Source organism: Parus major, chromosome 4 (genome assembly GCF_001522545.3).
Source record: "Parus major isolate Abel chromosome 4, Parus_major1.1, whole genome shotgun sequence".
Lineage (NCBI taxonomy): Eukaryota > Metazoa > Chordata > Aves > Passeriformes > Paridae > Parus > Parus major.
In genome coordinates this window covers 4,873,482-4,889,948 of record NC_031771.1, presented here as the reverse complement: position 1 = coordinate 4,889,948, position 16,467 = coordinate 4,873,482, and the positions used below count along the sequence as shown (strand labels likewise).

The 16,467-nt window shown below is 43.8% G+C and overlaps 1 long non-coding RNA gene across 17 annotated transcripts in view; it reads left to right on the top strand.

Annotated features, from left to right (window-relative positions):
* The window catches only part of LOC117244293, a 68,282-nt gene extending 52,293 nt beyond the window's left edge, over nt 1-15,989 (top strand). For 8 of the 17 annotated variants that reach the window (XR_004497101.1, XR_004497098.1, XR_004497099.1 and 5 more), the window contains 6 exons: nt 380-465; nt 2,254-2,344; nt 5,205-5,360; nt 6,175-6,331; nt 10,499-10,891; nt 13,561-15,989. This is a non-coding gene — a long non-coding RNA (uncharacterized LOC117244293). The remainder of the gene's footprint in view (nt 1-379; nt 466-2,253; nt 2,345-5,204; nt 5,361-6,174; nt 6,332-10,498; nt 10,892-13,560) is intronic. The other 9 variants (XR_004497095.1, XR_004497090.1, XR_004497105.1 and 6 more) reach the window with 9 other exon arrangements.
* The last annotated feature ends 478 nt before the right edge of the window (nt 15,990-16,467 follow it).

The window sequence follows — 16,467 nt, the reverse complement described above, 5'->3', positions numbered from 1 at the left end:
GAAACCCACAAAATGCCACTATTGCTTCAGATTCACAGGGATGGCAAAAATAGCTCTTAAAAGAACTCTTCTCCTTAAATGCAGTAATGAAGCAGACACAGGCTTTGGCTATGTTTAAACCAGTATTCCACTACCAGAAAACCCCTTCTTTGAGGTAGGTTGGGTGGTTTTGGCTTTGGTTCCACCACCCTTCAGACACAGAGAGTTCAAAGAGAGAGGGGTGGAAGTGATGCAGCAGGAAGCTCAAGCACAGAGGGTGAAGAGCTGTGACCATTTGGGGAATGACAAACCAAAAATGTAAATTCCAAAAGTGCAGTAAACTCTCAGAAGTGCTCAGTGCTGGTAGGATCCTATTAACTGTCTGACATTTACCTTGCAGGAATACACCAGTTGTAGAAAAGACTCCAGAATATCACCAAAAAGAGAATTACCCAATTTGAAGTCTTTGATGAATCATCATTCCAGGTATTTTGATGCACTTTCCTTTGCATAATGTTCCAAACAAACTGCTGCTTTTCATTTAGGATTCTGTGTTGCAATGAAAGAAAAATCTGGCCACATTAAAGAGATCTCTAAGAAAAAGGTGCTTCTCTCAAAGAGCCATAAAGGTAATTTTCCAAGAATCACAGGAAGGACTGTGTAATTAGCACCAGAGGCGAGGGGTCATTTCTCTCTAGCAGAGAGGGGATGGACAGATGAAAACACTAAATGCAAAAAAATCTTAGAAATAAAACTAAAAACTCCTAGCTGCTGTCAGAAAAGAGTTGACAAAGAAAAGTGAGGGCTGTAGAAAGAGCTCACCTGTGAGGAATATTGAGTGTGGCACTGGGGCAGGCTCCTTTGCCCTTTCAGTCACTGATAATTGGAGATTAACATCTAAAATTTGTGTGCTTTTTCCCTGCAAGTTTGTAGTTGATCTGTTCTCATTCCTTCAGTGAGATATCCTGAAAAGCAACAAAAAAAGCAGTAGGGTAAGACAGGTTCCCCAGATGTGGTGGGGACTGCTCAATGGGTGTTTGTCTGTAACAGGAAATAAGAGCCTGTGTGCTCTGCCACTGTGGTGTGTTTCATGGTGCCATAAAATCACAGTGATTCCAGCATTAGCCTGATCAGCAGATACTCTGCACTCGTGGCTGTCCTGTGCATAAGTCAGAGATGAGGCATCCTGTTCAGAACAATCTGATACACTTCTCTGGGAAAGGGAAGAGGAATTAAAGAAAAAGCCAGATGAGGAGGAAAGAAATACTAATGATCTCTTCAGGGGCTGTGCTTTTTCCACTTCTTTTAATGTGCAGGCAGTGACAGCTCTGTGAGTAAAATACCAGAAGAATATCCATGAGCTTCCACAGTGTACACATTTCAAAACAATTTTGTACCTGTTCTCTGTTGCATTCAGATGAAGTGGGATTTTTTCCTGAAAAGACCTAAGGATTGAGGTTTGCATATCTTAGGAAAAAAACACTTCTGCAATACTTCTGACATGGCACATCTGGCAGTGCTCTTCATGTCACCTGGGAGAAGAGGGGCACAAGGTTTCCCACATCATCTGCTTTCTTGCCAACCCTTGAGGCTTCCAGGAGGGAGATATCTCTTTGTTCTCCACCTTAAAGAAAGAAAAAAAAATCAGAATTAGTGGCTTTGGTTCAGTAGGGCATTTCAACACCTAGTTTAAAGCATCAGATGGGCTCCAGTGAGTACAGGAAGTGTGGGGGCAGTCAGAATGACACAAGCACATATGTAAATATTTCCCTGGATGAGGCTTCAAGTTGCATTTGGGAAAATGTGAAGTTACATAAAGAAAAGAACACATTCATTCTTTTTTTTTTTTGTGGGATTTTTTTTTTTTGTTGGTTGGTTGGTTGGGTTTTTTTTTGTTTTCCAACAGTATTTAACTGCATTTTTCTCAAAGTAGGGATATTTGAAAAGCTGCATTATTGTAGATAAAATTTTATAAAATGGGATAGATTAAAGATTTGGAAATTAATTTCTCGGGAGACCTTTTCCAGTCTAGACTCTCTTGACATATCCTGCCAATTTGTTTGTCTGGTCTCCCTATGAACATAACATTTGATACTGTAGGCCATGCACAGATCTCTGATAAGCTTGCTGCTTCCTGCATCACTCTGTGTTCACAATTAACTTCTTAAACACAACTTTCAGCTTTTCTGTGTCACCCTTGTTCTGCATTTTTCTCTCCACATGCCTTCTCCTTTTTGCACCCTGTGCCTTCATCCCATGGGGGACCATTCTCAGCTTCCAAATCTCCTGTGAGGATGAGGATCTCTGAGCTCACACCTCCTCACCCAGTTCACCCTCTGCCTGCTGGATGCACACTGCAGAACTGGTAGGATTTGATTGGGATCTTGCTTGTTCCCTGTCCTTACCCTCTGCTAGTTTGTACTCAGGTAGGAGCCTCTGCAGGGAAAGGTGAACCTGAGGAATCAAGGGGGCTTCCACCAGAAAGATTCCAGACACAAAACTGATCTTCAGGGGGTGATGCTGACTCATTAATGGTATTTCTTGCAGTGCTTTTACTGCTTTGTAGTTAAGCACACAATGCAGCTCTGTAATTAAACTACAGGCATAATGTGAGACAAAAGTCACATATGGCCTTTTTTCCTGTTTTTAATTTTCTTTCTTGTAGTTATTACTGGGCCCACTAGACATGAAGAAGAGTTGTGCTTGAACTTTGCCATTTTACATTAATCCATAAAACTCGTGGTGTTTCCTGAAAATTTTATCTTTATTGCAAGTTAGATAAAGCACATTTTTTTTCTGAATGCCTTCTTTAGTCCAGATATTTTGGATTGGAAAAAAAAGGCAGGAATATTTGGAATTCATATGTAAAAATGACCTGGGAATAGGAGAAATCTACAAGCCTTGAAATTTAGGGAGACCAGGCCAGTCATCCACAAGGCAAGCCATCTCTGTTTGGAAAAGTGTCTTTACACCCTTACCTTTAAGTAATGAATGAAGTTGAGTTCCAAGTCAATCTCCAGGCTTGCTTGGGTTGACTTTTTGTGAAGAACCTGTTACAGGATGCCAGTAAACATCCACATTAAAATGAATTAAATTAAAATTAAAATACTTTAATTTTCATCATTCTAATAGGCCAGCATTACGAAACACCCTGCACATGCTTTGTCATCTCTGCCCCTCAACATCCCTGAAATGCTGTGTTCAGTCCTGGTGTTCAACCACCTGAGTACCCAAGAAAGGAGGAGCAGCTGGAATAAGCTCTGTGTCTTGGTGCTGCAGAATCAACTGGCTGGTTAAAATTTATTAGGATTCACTTTTTTGCCACAGAGGCAATAAAGCATGATTCTGTCAGGCTCAGAGAGGCTCAGAGATCTGCCTCTTACAGAAGCTGGCACTGGTCTGAAAACAAAACCCCAAAGCCCCAGAGAAAGGCATTCTTTTAGGAATATGTGTTTCTGTACCTTGAGTTCACCTGGGGGTAGAAATGTTCACATTTTCTTTAGCAAGGATGCAATGTAGCTTGCTAGGAATAACCTTCATGTATCCTTGTGTGCATCTAACAAGAACAAACGCTTCCCACCTTACAGATTTCCTCTGGGAAGCTTGCTTCCTCTGGCTGGTAGCAAGTTCACAGTAAAATCAGTTTGTACTACAGATGCAGAGGAGTCTTTGTCAGAAAGAAATTCCTCCCAAACCATGGATAATCATTATCCACTCTGAATTACCTAATTATCTTTTGGGGGTTTTATTTATTGTGTGGAAAAAGAAACAAGGAGTTTTCTTGCCAGCTCCCTCAGAAGTGGCCTAAATGCCCACTGTCAGAGGGAGATCACAGGCTCAGGCCGCTGTCCCATTGTCCAGCTGGGTGCCTGCAATAGCCTGGCCCCATAAAACAGACATTTAGCTGAACAGAAGCAATTAGCCCTCCATCGTGGCCCCTGCTCACAATAGCAAAACCAGCTGATGTTCCCTTAACTTGAAACAATGGGAGGACAGGCACGGGCTGTGGAACTCTTACAAGCACAGTAACTCCTTCCAGAGGGGGACCGTGAGAAAGTGGAGCCTGTAAAGAGCCTTTCAGTGGATGAACTCCTGAACAGTCTTTTATCCGGTGAACTCATCAGTCAGCTGTCTGTGGGTGCAGCTCTCTTTAGAAAGCCCCAGTTCAGCTGCAACGTGCCAGTTTGTAGTGATAAACCTTCCTGCTGAATGATATTCTGTCTCAGCGCTGTGTTCACCCCGGTATGGATTTATTCAGCAGCATCTTTTCCCTCCAGCCCTCTTTCACATTCCTAACTGTGCTTGTTCCTCTTCCTAATGACCTGGGAATAGCAATGACCACCAATGAGAGCATGGCAAGAACTGAATGTTGCTCCTAACAATGGCAGTGAGGCTTCACTTAAGATTCAGATGCTGAGAAAATTCCAGCAAAGAAGCTGGTGAGCTCAGAAATTCAGCCCTTCCATATGAATCCAGTGATTCACTTCCTTTTGACTACGTTCTCCTCCACTTTTGCCACCACCCCTAGCCACTGGATACCCAGAACTCTACTCCTGCTAGCAATAAGGCTGTGGTCAATACAACTGCTCTTTAAAGCTGTGTACAGCACTGTGCCCCTTCCCACCTGGAATGTTTTCCAAGCACCTTCAGGCAGTTGTTCATCATTTGCAAGTACAAAACTCTAAGAAAACACAAAGCTTTTGCTAGTGGCAAGGCAAAGATACCATTAACTTTGGGAAAACAGTCCACAGTAAACAGAACCATCTACTTCATTCAGCACCTTTGGCAACAGTCCAGTGATTTGGTTTCCAGCTGATGCTGTGAACTTTCTGTAGGCACACTTTGCTTATTGAGCATCGTTTCCTCCTTCCCCTTGTGCTAAATTTCCCTGTAGTTTAGCAGCTTGGATACTACAGCCCCAGAGTTCTGACTTCTGCCTGGGCAGGCCTCCTACCAGCCAGCTGCAAATGGATATTCTGTTGCTTTTGGAATCTCCTTCCTAAAACCTAATCAAATTAATTATTTAGTGATTGTGTAAGAATTTTCAGTGAATACCACAGAGTGGTTTGGGTTGGAAGAGATATTTGAAGACCACCTAGTCCAGCCTCCAAGATGTGCCACTTCTGTTGCTGTTAGCATGGTTTGCATTAAAAAACTCCTTTCCTTTGTTCAGCCCCATCGTGGATCTGTTTCCCCATCATGTCTACTCATGAAATCTTTTGCAGGAACTAACAGAGAAGCCATCCCTGTGCAGGATGCTGAGAAGACTGGCAGGACTTCTTGGTCATTGAAATGTAACTATGACATCTATCCAAAAGTGCCACTGGAAGAATGAGGAGTGAAACAGAACAAAAGCCACTACATTTATAAACAAGCAGATGGTACCTGAGTAAAACAACCAAACAGATTTACTGGTTTTATGGGCATTCTTCTTTTGCTCACCGGTAGATGGGAGCAGAGATTTCTCTACTCAGTGAAATTTTCAGGCTACAGAGCTTGCAGTTTTTTGTACACTGCAAGGGGCAAAAAATAAAACCAAACAATGTCTCTATAGCTCATTCATGTGTCCACAGGGAGAAGGATATTGTTTGGTTTAGTAGCATACAGATGAGGTTTGTAATGGGAGTCAAATAGAAACCAGGAGTCAGCACTCTTGTATTCTTTAACATTGGAATTCTCTGGTTTGGTATCTAGAACTGGTCAGAGGGTACTGAATAAATTTACAACCCCTCATTGTTATTTCCCAGATTTTAAGTGTGTTTTGCTTGGATCCAAGCCTTTATAAAAGCAATTAAATGTGTCCTAAACTTCCATTCATTTTTCTTACAAGATCAAAGAAGAGAAGCTGTCCAGATGTAAATAGCTAAGCCTCTAACGAGATGATCAGTGAATTGTTTCTCTCTTGTGTTAGAAGCTTTTAAATTACAATATTGCACTTAGGGCACTCTGCACTTCTGACTTGTGTAGCAGGATCCCAGCACCTAACACAAGCCAGACAAATAACTTGAGCAATTAGCTTTCAGCATAGGTCCCTGCCCTCTGACCTCTGCTGTTCATCAGAGGCGAGCCAAATGCTTTGTGAAACAATATTAATTGGGCCTGGCACTCCTCTAGGGCCAGGCACATCACAAACAGTTTCTAGAAGCAAGGAGCTGTTTGCAAGAAGCAAAATCTCATGTTTTTTCTGCTCAACAGGAGCCTGACTTAGCCATACTGGAGGTGAAGTGAAGCCTGACCTGTGGAAAGCTGGGAGTGGCAGTGCAGCACCTGCTCAGGTGCCACCTGTGTGACACTGTCAGGAGTCTTCCAAGCTGCCAGCGAGGGAGAGGAGGATCAGTTTGCATAGCCTGAGGTTGGTTGGTTTGTTTGGGGTTTTTTTTGTTAATTCTCTTTATTTCTGCATATTTGGTGCAAGCATAGTAGGAATATAAATTTAAGTGCAAGGGTTGGTGGGACAGAGTAAAGAAAGCTTCTCTCCTGCCCAGCTTTGGGACATGGGCTGGTGTTTACAGCATGTCAGTACAAACTGGAGGTGAGCTCAGTGTGAGGTGCTGCCAAGGAATACCAGAGATGTCTGCAGAGGTGGAACATGGTGCTGGGGCAGGGAGAGAGGATTTCCTCTCTGCTGCCCCTCACCCTCAGCAGGTTTGGGCATCCCCTTTGTTGGGCAGCAGTGGGATGTCACCAGGGAGATTCTTTGCCTGAGCTTCTGCCTGGTCCTCAGTCAAGCCCTTTATTCCTTATTTGTTTTTCTTTCACTGATGTTCACTACCATGTTCATAATTTAGAGCTGAAACTTCCAGAGACAAGCAGGAGGTTTCATGAGAGAGGCATCCCAGCACCTGAAGAGAGTCTAGAGAAAATGTACTTGCCTAAACTCATTCAATCTTCTTTTTGAAGAGATTTCTTCTTTATATTAAAAGTGAGTTTACCACCCTTCCTTTGAACCCAGCCTTCCAAGACATAGAAACCTTCCAGAGTCTTGATCTTGTCCCAGGGTGTGATGTTGGCTTTGAACAGCATTTCTCAGCTTTGTTTCATGTCATTTGCTTTACTCAAGGGAAAGTTCTCTCCAACTCCCTTTCATGACAAGGCTTCTCTGAAGCAAGGGTCTAAAGTGATGATTTTTTTTTTTAAAATTCTGGCAGTAATCCTGCAGATACCACTGCTCTTAACTTGCACAGCTAGAGTAGAAGTTGTCAAAGCTCTGGAAAAAATAAATGAAAAATAAATGAAAAATAAAGAGGAAAACAAAGGCAGCTGACTGCATGCCAACTTTGGAAGTTAAAAACTCTGATTTGTAGTTTGGGTGTGTTCCAAATTTATCAAAGTCAAGCTTCATTCTATTAATAAGCTCCACTAGAAAACAAACTCCTCTATGTAAAACTGACTTTTGACTTCCTAATTTGACAGTAACGGCAGCCTTGCTGAAATGATTGTTTCTGTTAGTGATGAGTGCAAAATTAAAATTCAGACCTTATCCTGCAAGAGGGAGAAGTTTCACACACTTTTTAGACTGCTTATGGTAACCTGGAGGAGGAATACTGCAAAACCACCCAGCAAAACATCAGATGAAGATGCCCTAGTGATTCAAAATTTCAGGATGCCAGTGCACCCTACCTTGTGTGCCCCTTCTGATCTGGAAGGCAGCAAAAGCCCTTGTGAAACTCGAGTGCAGAGCCTCCAGGCCCATACTGGACTTTGCACTCAGGATATTGGGCTTTGACAGCCCCGTGGCATTTTGGTTTTACATAATCAGCTCTTTTTGTTATGAGCTGTGGGCTTCACATAACAGCAGTGAAAAACAATTTCAAGTGGAAGCAGCACCCTGGGTACAGACTGAGGCAGGAAACATTCAGGAAAATCAAATATTTCTTGTAATCACCTGTGTTACAGCAGTCAAGTGTTGACTGGTGTTTGCTGACAACTTGCTTTGCAGGAAAAACAAAGTGAAAGAGACAGGAAGAGAGGGGTTTTCTGTATTTCTGATAAACCTGTAGTTACAACCCTTCAGTGACAGATTTGCCAACAGCAAAGAGTGAGATAAATATCTGCAATCTGAAGTGTCTGGAAGCAAATTCACACATGCCTTCACTATAGTGCTTTTGTTTGCAGAACCTTTCCATCTGGATGAGTAGCAGGAACAGGAAAGCATTTGAAGCTAGGAAAACCACCATACTGCTGTCTATAAAGCACTAGTAGGATTTTTATGTGGAGCCCTAAAGAGAATGACATACAGTGCTTTTTTTTTTGGTTTTTGGTTTGCTTTTTTTTCCCTTTTGCCAAGTCAGAGAGCTCAGATGTTTGCAAGCAAAACAAAATAAACTCAGGCATTGAAACTCCCTGAAATGTGTCTGATGCCATGGCACGTCCCCCAGCACATGCATTGTGCACCCTTGGGCTGTCCTGGACACTGCTGGGACACTGCTAATGGCACCCATGGCACAAAAGGGAAGGTAATTAGCAGAGAATGATTATTGCTGCAGCTAGAAAGTAGACAAGTAATCTTTTGGGTTTCAGTCCATTGCCTCAGTGTTTTCAAACCAGCACCTAATCTTCCCAGACCCCGCTCTGTGGCTGCTCCTTTCTTCCTTTCTTTCCTTTCCCCCCCTTTTTGCAGGGACTGTGGCTTATTCTGATTCATTCCATTTCTTTCTTCTCAAACAGCCACAGGGCAGGCTCGCTGTTGCCAGGGATATGGTCAATGCATGTGACATCGTGCCACCAAAAACAATCCTGTTTATTTCTGGTGTGATGCTGCTGAAATCAGTGCAGCCAGGCTGGGAGCAGGACACCTCAGTCAGCCACGAAATTTTGTGAGAAGAATTTTCCTTAAAGGAAGTGTTCTTAAAAAATAGCTCTCAGGGAGAAATGTGCAGGTTTTGCTCGTAAAGTGGTTGTTGGCAAAGGTTTCCTTGCCAAAGTCCAGTCAGAGTATCAGTGAGGGATGGTAAACACATGCCATTTTGACAAGAAATTAGTAGGCTACATAGCACTGTGGAAAATATTAGACTTTCTTCTTCGCCTGACCTCAAAGAGCCTGTTAGGAGATTAAGAATCTCCAGCTCTCAAAGGTATAGCTGTTTGACCAGAATTCAATTAATGAAGAATAATATTTTGGGAACAAGAGAAAACACCTCTGTAGCATGTGGAGCGCTAGGAATAGATGGAAAGTTGCCTGTATAAACAGTTGAGCAACTCTGGGATGAATTATAGGAGCATTTATATGCATGATTGCCCATCTGTGTAAAACAAGACGTGCAGTCACACAGGAATGATGTGCAGGGCAGACCTGTGGGGCTGTTATTAACTTGCTCCAGGATGAGACCTGTCCCATCACATCCGAGTGTGACCCAAGGAAGTTGAGATAAATCTATGTAAGTAAATAAATAGAGGAGGAGGCCTCACTGGGAGGAAGCTCAAGGTATGCTATCTACATCTGTGTTTCTGGGTTTGGGGTTTATTTAGATTCAAGTCAGATTTTGGACTGTTACTTCTCCACTTGAAGTTTTTTTGGCAGTTCCAGGAGGGCTGAAGGCTCAGATCCAGCGGGTTCCTTCCAGCTGCACGAGCCATGGGCACTGGCAGGGTGTGGGGAGCTGCAGGACTTCAAACCAGGGATGCTGTCAGAAGCTCTGCCTTGCACAGCTCCCCTCTCAAGGACCAGCTGCAAAATATCAACAGCACCTTGCTCAGAGAACACAATTAATTAAACAAGGCCTAATTAATTAGTGTCAGGGAAGCAGATGTAGCAATTATGGCAGAAGTAAACAAATGTACATATTGTAAATTGTTCTGCAAAGGATTTGTTCTGGAATCCCTGTGGCCCTTTCACTCCTCCCCACGATGCTATTGGGAAGGCCATCAGGGAAAATGTAGAGATAAACTGCGAATTGATGAGGAACTAATGTACTTTTATAAGTTTATATCTCAGGAAAACAATCAGCAAACAGACTCCTTTATTAACCCCTTGGGACTTGAGGGTGAAACACAATCCTGATATTGAATTTCCAGATCATGCAACATCATGTGCCACAAATAAGTCAACTGTTTAAAGTCTGTTTAATATGAGTGTGGAAGAGCAAATGTGGAGCCACACCAATCTGGTGTTTGAGTGGAGCCTTTAGACTTTGTAGAGGATCTGCACTGAATGAAATCTCTCATACCTTCTAAATATGAGGATGATCCAAGCTCAATACAACAGACACTGGAATAGTGAAACACACTTGGAAAACTCAGATAGAAAAATTTCTGAGTTGCCTTTTAAAATTCCTTCAAGATGATAAACAGGACATACTAGGCTGGTTAGGATGTAGCTGTAGAAGCAAGTGGGACTGATGTACTGGAAGAAACAGTCAATTTATTAAGAAACCAAGAGTACTGTGTGTAAAAGAAAACGCATTGCACAGCCAGTGCCATGCTGAGGGGAACAGCCCCATAGGCAGCCAGGAACAATCACTTTCTAGACCTCAACAGAGATTTTTACCCTTCTCTCTGTGCTCTTTTTTTTGCTCTGCAGGTAATGATGGCTTTGGTGCAGAGAGGATGGGACGTGCTGGGATATATCTTAGGGTAGAGTCAGCTCACTAATTCATACTGTGAAGAAGCTGTGAAGATGGAAAATGGAAGTACCTCCTTGCCTTGGTGAAGAATTAAAGGATTAAGGCAGGCAGCAGCAGCCTGTGGCCAGAGCACCACAAGAGGGAAGTTGCAGTCAGAGGCCGCTGCTCTTCCCACCTGTGGATCCCCTTTTTCCCCAGATGATGCCGATACAAGTCAGAAAGAGAGGCCTCCATGGCCCACACCAGGATATCTCCTTTATTTGTTCAGGTGACAGCATTTCCTGTGCAAAGGACTGCCAAGTAGCTGCTTATGAATGCTGCTCCAAGGCTGTGGGCTGCTCCCCAGCGTGGTGAGTGCATCGCCCTGCTCGTGTGAGATATTTGTGGATTTTGGGTTGTGTGTTATGGGCTTTGTGCTTATGTGAGTTTCTCCTTGTTTTCAAAAGCCAGGATTTAAAGGTGAATACCTCTGTTTTATGATGGTGCAGTGAGTTGCCAATTTCCTGAAGGGAATGAGTTTGGGTTCTGTTCACAAACGTTCGCTTCTTTAGTGCTTGTCTCAAACAATTTTTGTTCCAGTGAGCAAATGAGCAGCGAAACAAGTAACGAGAGGAGTGAAGGTGCAAACAGAATAGCTAGAACAAAGCTGAAAAATCATTCCAAACAAACCTACTCATGGTAAGATGTGTGAGAAGAGGAAAGGCAGCCTGTTCCTGTGCCCAGCCATAGGATGGAGAATCTGTTCAGGCAGCTGACAAGGCAGATGGATAATTAGTGCCATGGGTTAGGACCTGGGCAGGCACTGCTGGTGACCTGGCAGTTGCTTTTGGCACTTCATTTGGAAATCTCTTCCTCCTCCTTTAGGTATTGGCAGAGTAGCACAAGAACATCTTGCTTTAGGGACTAGGGCAGCAACAAGAGTGCTTGACTTCTTTGAATCTTAAAAGGAAAACAAAACCTTTAAAAGAATGTTTGAAATCCCCCTTTTTAATTCTTTCTCAAAGTCTGAATTCTCCCCTTTTAAATGGGACACAGGGCTCTTTTTCTTCCTTTTCTCTTTCATTAAAAAAAATATTTTTTGGTGTGCATTCTAATGCATTTTAGAGTTTTTACAAGAAGGCTCTGCCAGCTGTCAGCTTCTAGCCACAGCTTCTGTGATCTGAGCACCTATTCAGGCAGTGGTAACTTTACATTAAATAGTCAATGGCAGGTTTTCCACAAAGAGAAAATATAAATAATATCCAATATAATATAATACTTTAATGCACTAAAAACCAGCCAGCTCTCTGAAACATCCCATCCTATTATTGTACCTTGTTTTGTATTTTAGACAACACAGAAGAGGCAGGGGGGTAATTAAGGTAGCTGAATGAAATGCTCTGATAACAAAGAACATTTTCTTGTTTGTAAAAACTCATTGGTCAAATCATATGACCTCTACCTATGCAGGAATTCTGAGAGAGAGTCCAGGACCTTTATTGCATTTCAGAGCCCAGGCACATTTGTGGGCCTTGTAGCAGAAGATGTCCACAGGCATCACCTTTCCTGCCTCTTCCATTTGCCTGTCCTCGTGCCGCACCCCCACAGCGCTGCCAGTGCCTTTCCAAAGCCCTGTTCTTTTTCAGCCATCAGTGAATGACAAGCCAAAAGCAAATGGGATCAAATCTGGCCAGGCAGGGCCATGTCAAAACGAGGCCCAGCAGGGTGGTGTGGCTGCAGCCTTTGCTACCTGCCTACAGCTGAACAGGTTCCATCCTCATATCCTGTACATTGGGCTTAATTTGGCTTAATTGGCCCTGCCCTTCCAAAGAGAGGCGGTGGCGCTGATTTACTGCACTGTATAAATGTGTTTATAGCTTGGCACCAGCACACTTAGGCTCACTATTTTCCAACATGGATTTCCAATAAGCCCTTTGCTCAAATGAGTCTATTAACTTTAAAGTGCCTGAAGGTGAAACTGAATTATGGGAGGCAAGCTTTGGGGGTTGAGGCCCAAAACAGCTGGGAAAGGCTCCTGGAGTCTTCTGTTAGTACCTGTTGTGGTTGATGTTTATATTAAGGAAAAATAATGTAGAAAGTAAAAGCAAACCTGGGACACACGTGGCCTCAGCCTGAGCTGCCTTTCACTTCAGCTGGCGCTCAGACCCATCCCATTCCACAGGATTATTAGAGCAGCTCCTGATTTAAGCCAATGTACACTCAGAACAGAACCCATTCTTTCCTTTCCTTATGAATTTAACTTCCAAGAGTCACATTTCCCTGCTTCTGCAGTGGGGCACCACAGCCTGGGGAGAAGCTGATCTCTGTCCGTGCTCCCTTTGGCAGTGAATTTCATGGCTCTGTTTGGTCTCTGGTGTTCTGCAGAGCTGGGACACGCTTCTCTCTCCTCTCTCAGCCTGGGGGGCTGCACAGAGCTGCTCTTGGAGCTTCTCAGTGCTGCCCTGCTCGTTGCCAAGGGGCAGGGGATATTTCCATATGGAACACCAATTATCATCCCTGCAGGGACAGGAAATCAGGCAGAAAGTTTTAGTGGACCCCTAAGTGCAGTCCATAATTACCTACCTGTACCTGCTCAAAGTTCCATCTCTCCAGAGGAAGGACTAAGACAGATTTCTGGTTGCTAATAGCTTGACTTTATCTGGAATAAGAAAGGAACTCCTTAACACCCATGGAGGGAAAAAAAAGATTTGTAGAGAATGGAATTAAATTAGGAAAAGTAGAATTTTGGATGAATGTCAGGGGTAAAACTGCCATAGTAATGTCTACTAAACTGCAGAATGATCTCCCAGGGTGAGTGAGTGATGGAGCCCCACAGTGTGAGGAATTAAAACAGCATCCAGGGAAAGCCTCAGGAAATCAGTGTCTGAGGAGGCAGCATGGCAGTGCAGGGACTGTGCCTGTGTGGCAATGTCCATTGTCTGTACACTGAACCTGTTCTTGTCCTGTAAAATTGCTCAGGCAGGTGTGATCTGCAGGGCTTTAAATCCTGCCTGCATTTAAACTATTGGGAATTTTACAGGCTAATCCAGCAGCAAGCCCTCAGAGGACACCAGTGACTCTGCCTGATGCTCCCCTGTCCCATCCTCAGCACGTGATGCCTTAAAAATTCTTCAGACTCACATGAGGTAGAACATGGGTATTACTGGGCATTTCTGCTTTAAGAAAAAGAAGTCTCCTTTTGCTTTTACAGTTTTTTTATCCCAAATTATGGGCTGATCCAAGGAAGTATGGCTGCTCTGTCAGCTGGGAGCTGCTCCCTTTCCACTCCAGTTACTTTTTGTGCCAGTAAAGTGTTTGTGTGACAAGTTGAAAAAATCCCTGTGCACCAAGGTCAGGGTGCAGTGTCTCTCTGTGTCTCTCTCTGTGGAGATCAGCTTGCATTACCTGGATGACATCCACATGAAAGACCTGCAGACGTAATGAGAGGATAGAGTTTTAATTAAAAATTATAATGTGCTGTTATCACATTATTAAACAAGTTGAATTTGTGAATTTTTGCAGAGTACCCAAATTTAGGAAATAATGTTTTTTTGGTGCAGTATTTCTTGGACCTGCTGTGATGAGTAAATACTGGATTGCATAGACAGTCATTCAGGGTAGAGACAGTGGGATTAGATGAGGGAAAATTCATGAACTTGCTTTGTGTAACACTCAGACACCTCAGACTGTGTGAGGGATTTTACCATCCAAAACAAAGGTATGGACACGTGCTAGTCATGACCCTTTTAGCTCTTCCCTAGAAATTCTTGTTTCTGCATAAAAGAAGAAACTGGAGCAGAGAAGCAGCGAGTGAGGAAATGCTCCCTCTCCAGTCTGTTTGGAATAAGTGTGGGAAGCTGGGGGTGAACAGGGCTGGCTGAACCTGACCTAGGCCTGTGCAAGCAAATCTATCTCCTGTGGCTTGCCTCCCCCTGCACCTGGGGAACAGAACCTCTGTAGGAAAGCAGGATTCCTTCAAAGATAGATGGTGGCAATTCCAGTTTTCCTTTGTCACACAGAATATAACCCAGGAGCCCCTGGATTTTGTCCAACCACTCAGACCAAGGCATTCAGTCGCTTGTCTTGAGCTCCCTGGCACCACTCATGAAACAGTGCTGACAGACTCTTCAAAGTCTCGTGGTTTGGGTCTGTTCAGGGGGAAAAAAAATGCCTCTTGCCACTCATCAGATATGTTGGAGGGCTCAAAAAATAGGCATGGAAAAGCAATGGCTGTGGCTACTGTCCTGGCTCTTCACAGATGTTTCCCATTCCTCAGGTTAAACTACCACTACATCACAGTGCACTTCATCTTCTGGAATGAGGTTGGTGCCATTTATTTGTCATCTGTATTTTTTTCTATATTTGTTGTGTTTTTTATAGTCTTGAAAGCTTATCCCCTATAACTTTTGGTTTTACTTGACTGGTTTCACTCACGTGGTAACTCCCTCCCAATATTTCCCATCGTGGCTCAGAGTGGCCGGGGGCTGCACCAGGTGGGAGAGCCAGGATCTCAGTGGAGCTCTGCAGTACAGGTTCACCAGAGATACCTGATCCAGCAGAACTCTACATCAGCCTGGAACACAAGATAAATCATTGCAATGGAAACTGAATCTTTGTATTTTCTGCCCTTGCTTTGGGTTTGTTTTTTTCTCTTTTCTTCCCTTGCAATTGTCAAAGCAGCATCTGGGAGTTTTATGAAACAAGTGTTACCCAATAAAAGCCCATTGCTGCCTGCCAGAAAGGAGAATGGCATCTTACTGAAAACAATATGTAATGGCTATTGCTGTCTTGTTCAAGTTATGCCCTTGAAAAATGCTAGGGATTTGTAGCAACCGATGGTGAGGAAAAGCCCAACTAAAGAGAAAATTTACTGTTGCATTATCTTTTACACAGCTTTAAACACCATCATACAAATGCCTGGCTTGTTTGGTTCACAGCTGCATTTACAGTTGCTTCAAGGACAAGGAACAACACTTTTCAGTGATGCTTTTGTTGCCTCAGTGTTGGAGTCACAAATAATTCCTGTCTGGTTTCACACACCGGCCTTGGAGCAGTGGTGGAGACTCCGGTCCTGACCAGGAGAGCACAACCCCAGCCATGTGAGTAAGAGAGCCCCTGCACACACAGCACCCCTTGGGCACTGCCTGGGGGACACTATGCCTCCCTCCAAGGACACTTTTTAACCTTAAGTTGGCACCCTCAGCACCTGCACTGCCAGGCCAAACTGCTGGTTTGCTCACAGGCTCTTAATATTTTTTAATGTTTTTGTCTTAATCTATTTTGTATTGTCTTTTATTTATTTATTTATTTTTAATTTCACCTCGTGTTAAAATTAAGATTAATAAATTAAAATTAACAGATTTTTACAAATCAGATTGGGATACACAGATCTTTTCTCTTGAAAACACAGCACTAATTTCTGCACACTGAAAAGCCCCTCTCTTAGCACAGCCTGGAAGCAAAAGTGGTGGCAGAACTTGTCTTTCCTAAGACTGAGCTAGCATGAACAGGGGAACTGTGACTGAGTGGCCAAAATCCCTGAGAGCCTCAGGGGTGGCAGCAGTAGATTTCCACGTGCCTCCAGCCGGGAATTGGGAACCTTGGCTGAGCACAGAGCGCTGAAGGGGCCGCAGACGGAGCCTCGAGACTTCTGTGCACACGTGAGCAGTGCCTGGGAAAAGCTTGGGGTTTGCACCTTCCCCAGAGGCCTGGCAGGAGGAATTGTGCCTGGTGTCAGGCACCTGGCAGATCCCACGTTCTCCGTGGGGATCAGTGTGCTCTGACAGGGGTGGAGCTGCTGCAGCTCCACGGGACAGCGACACAGAGCAGCCCCAGCACAGGCAGAGGGCTCTGCAGTGCTGCCAGGCTGATGGGGAGCAGCCTCTGTGCCCCTCACAATCACATTTACACTCATTCTGCATGGATGGGGACTGGTGACAATTCCCTG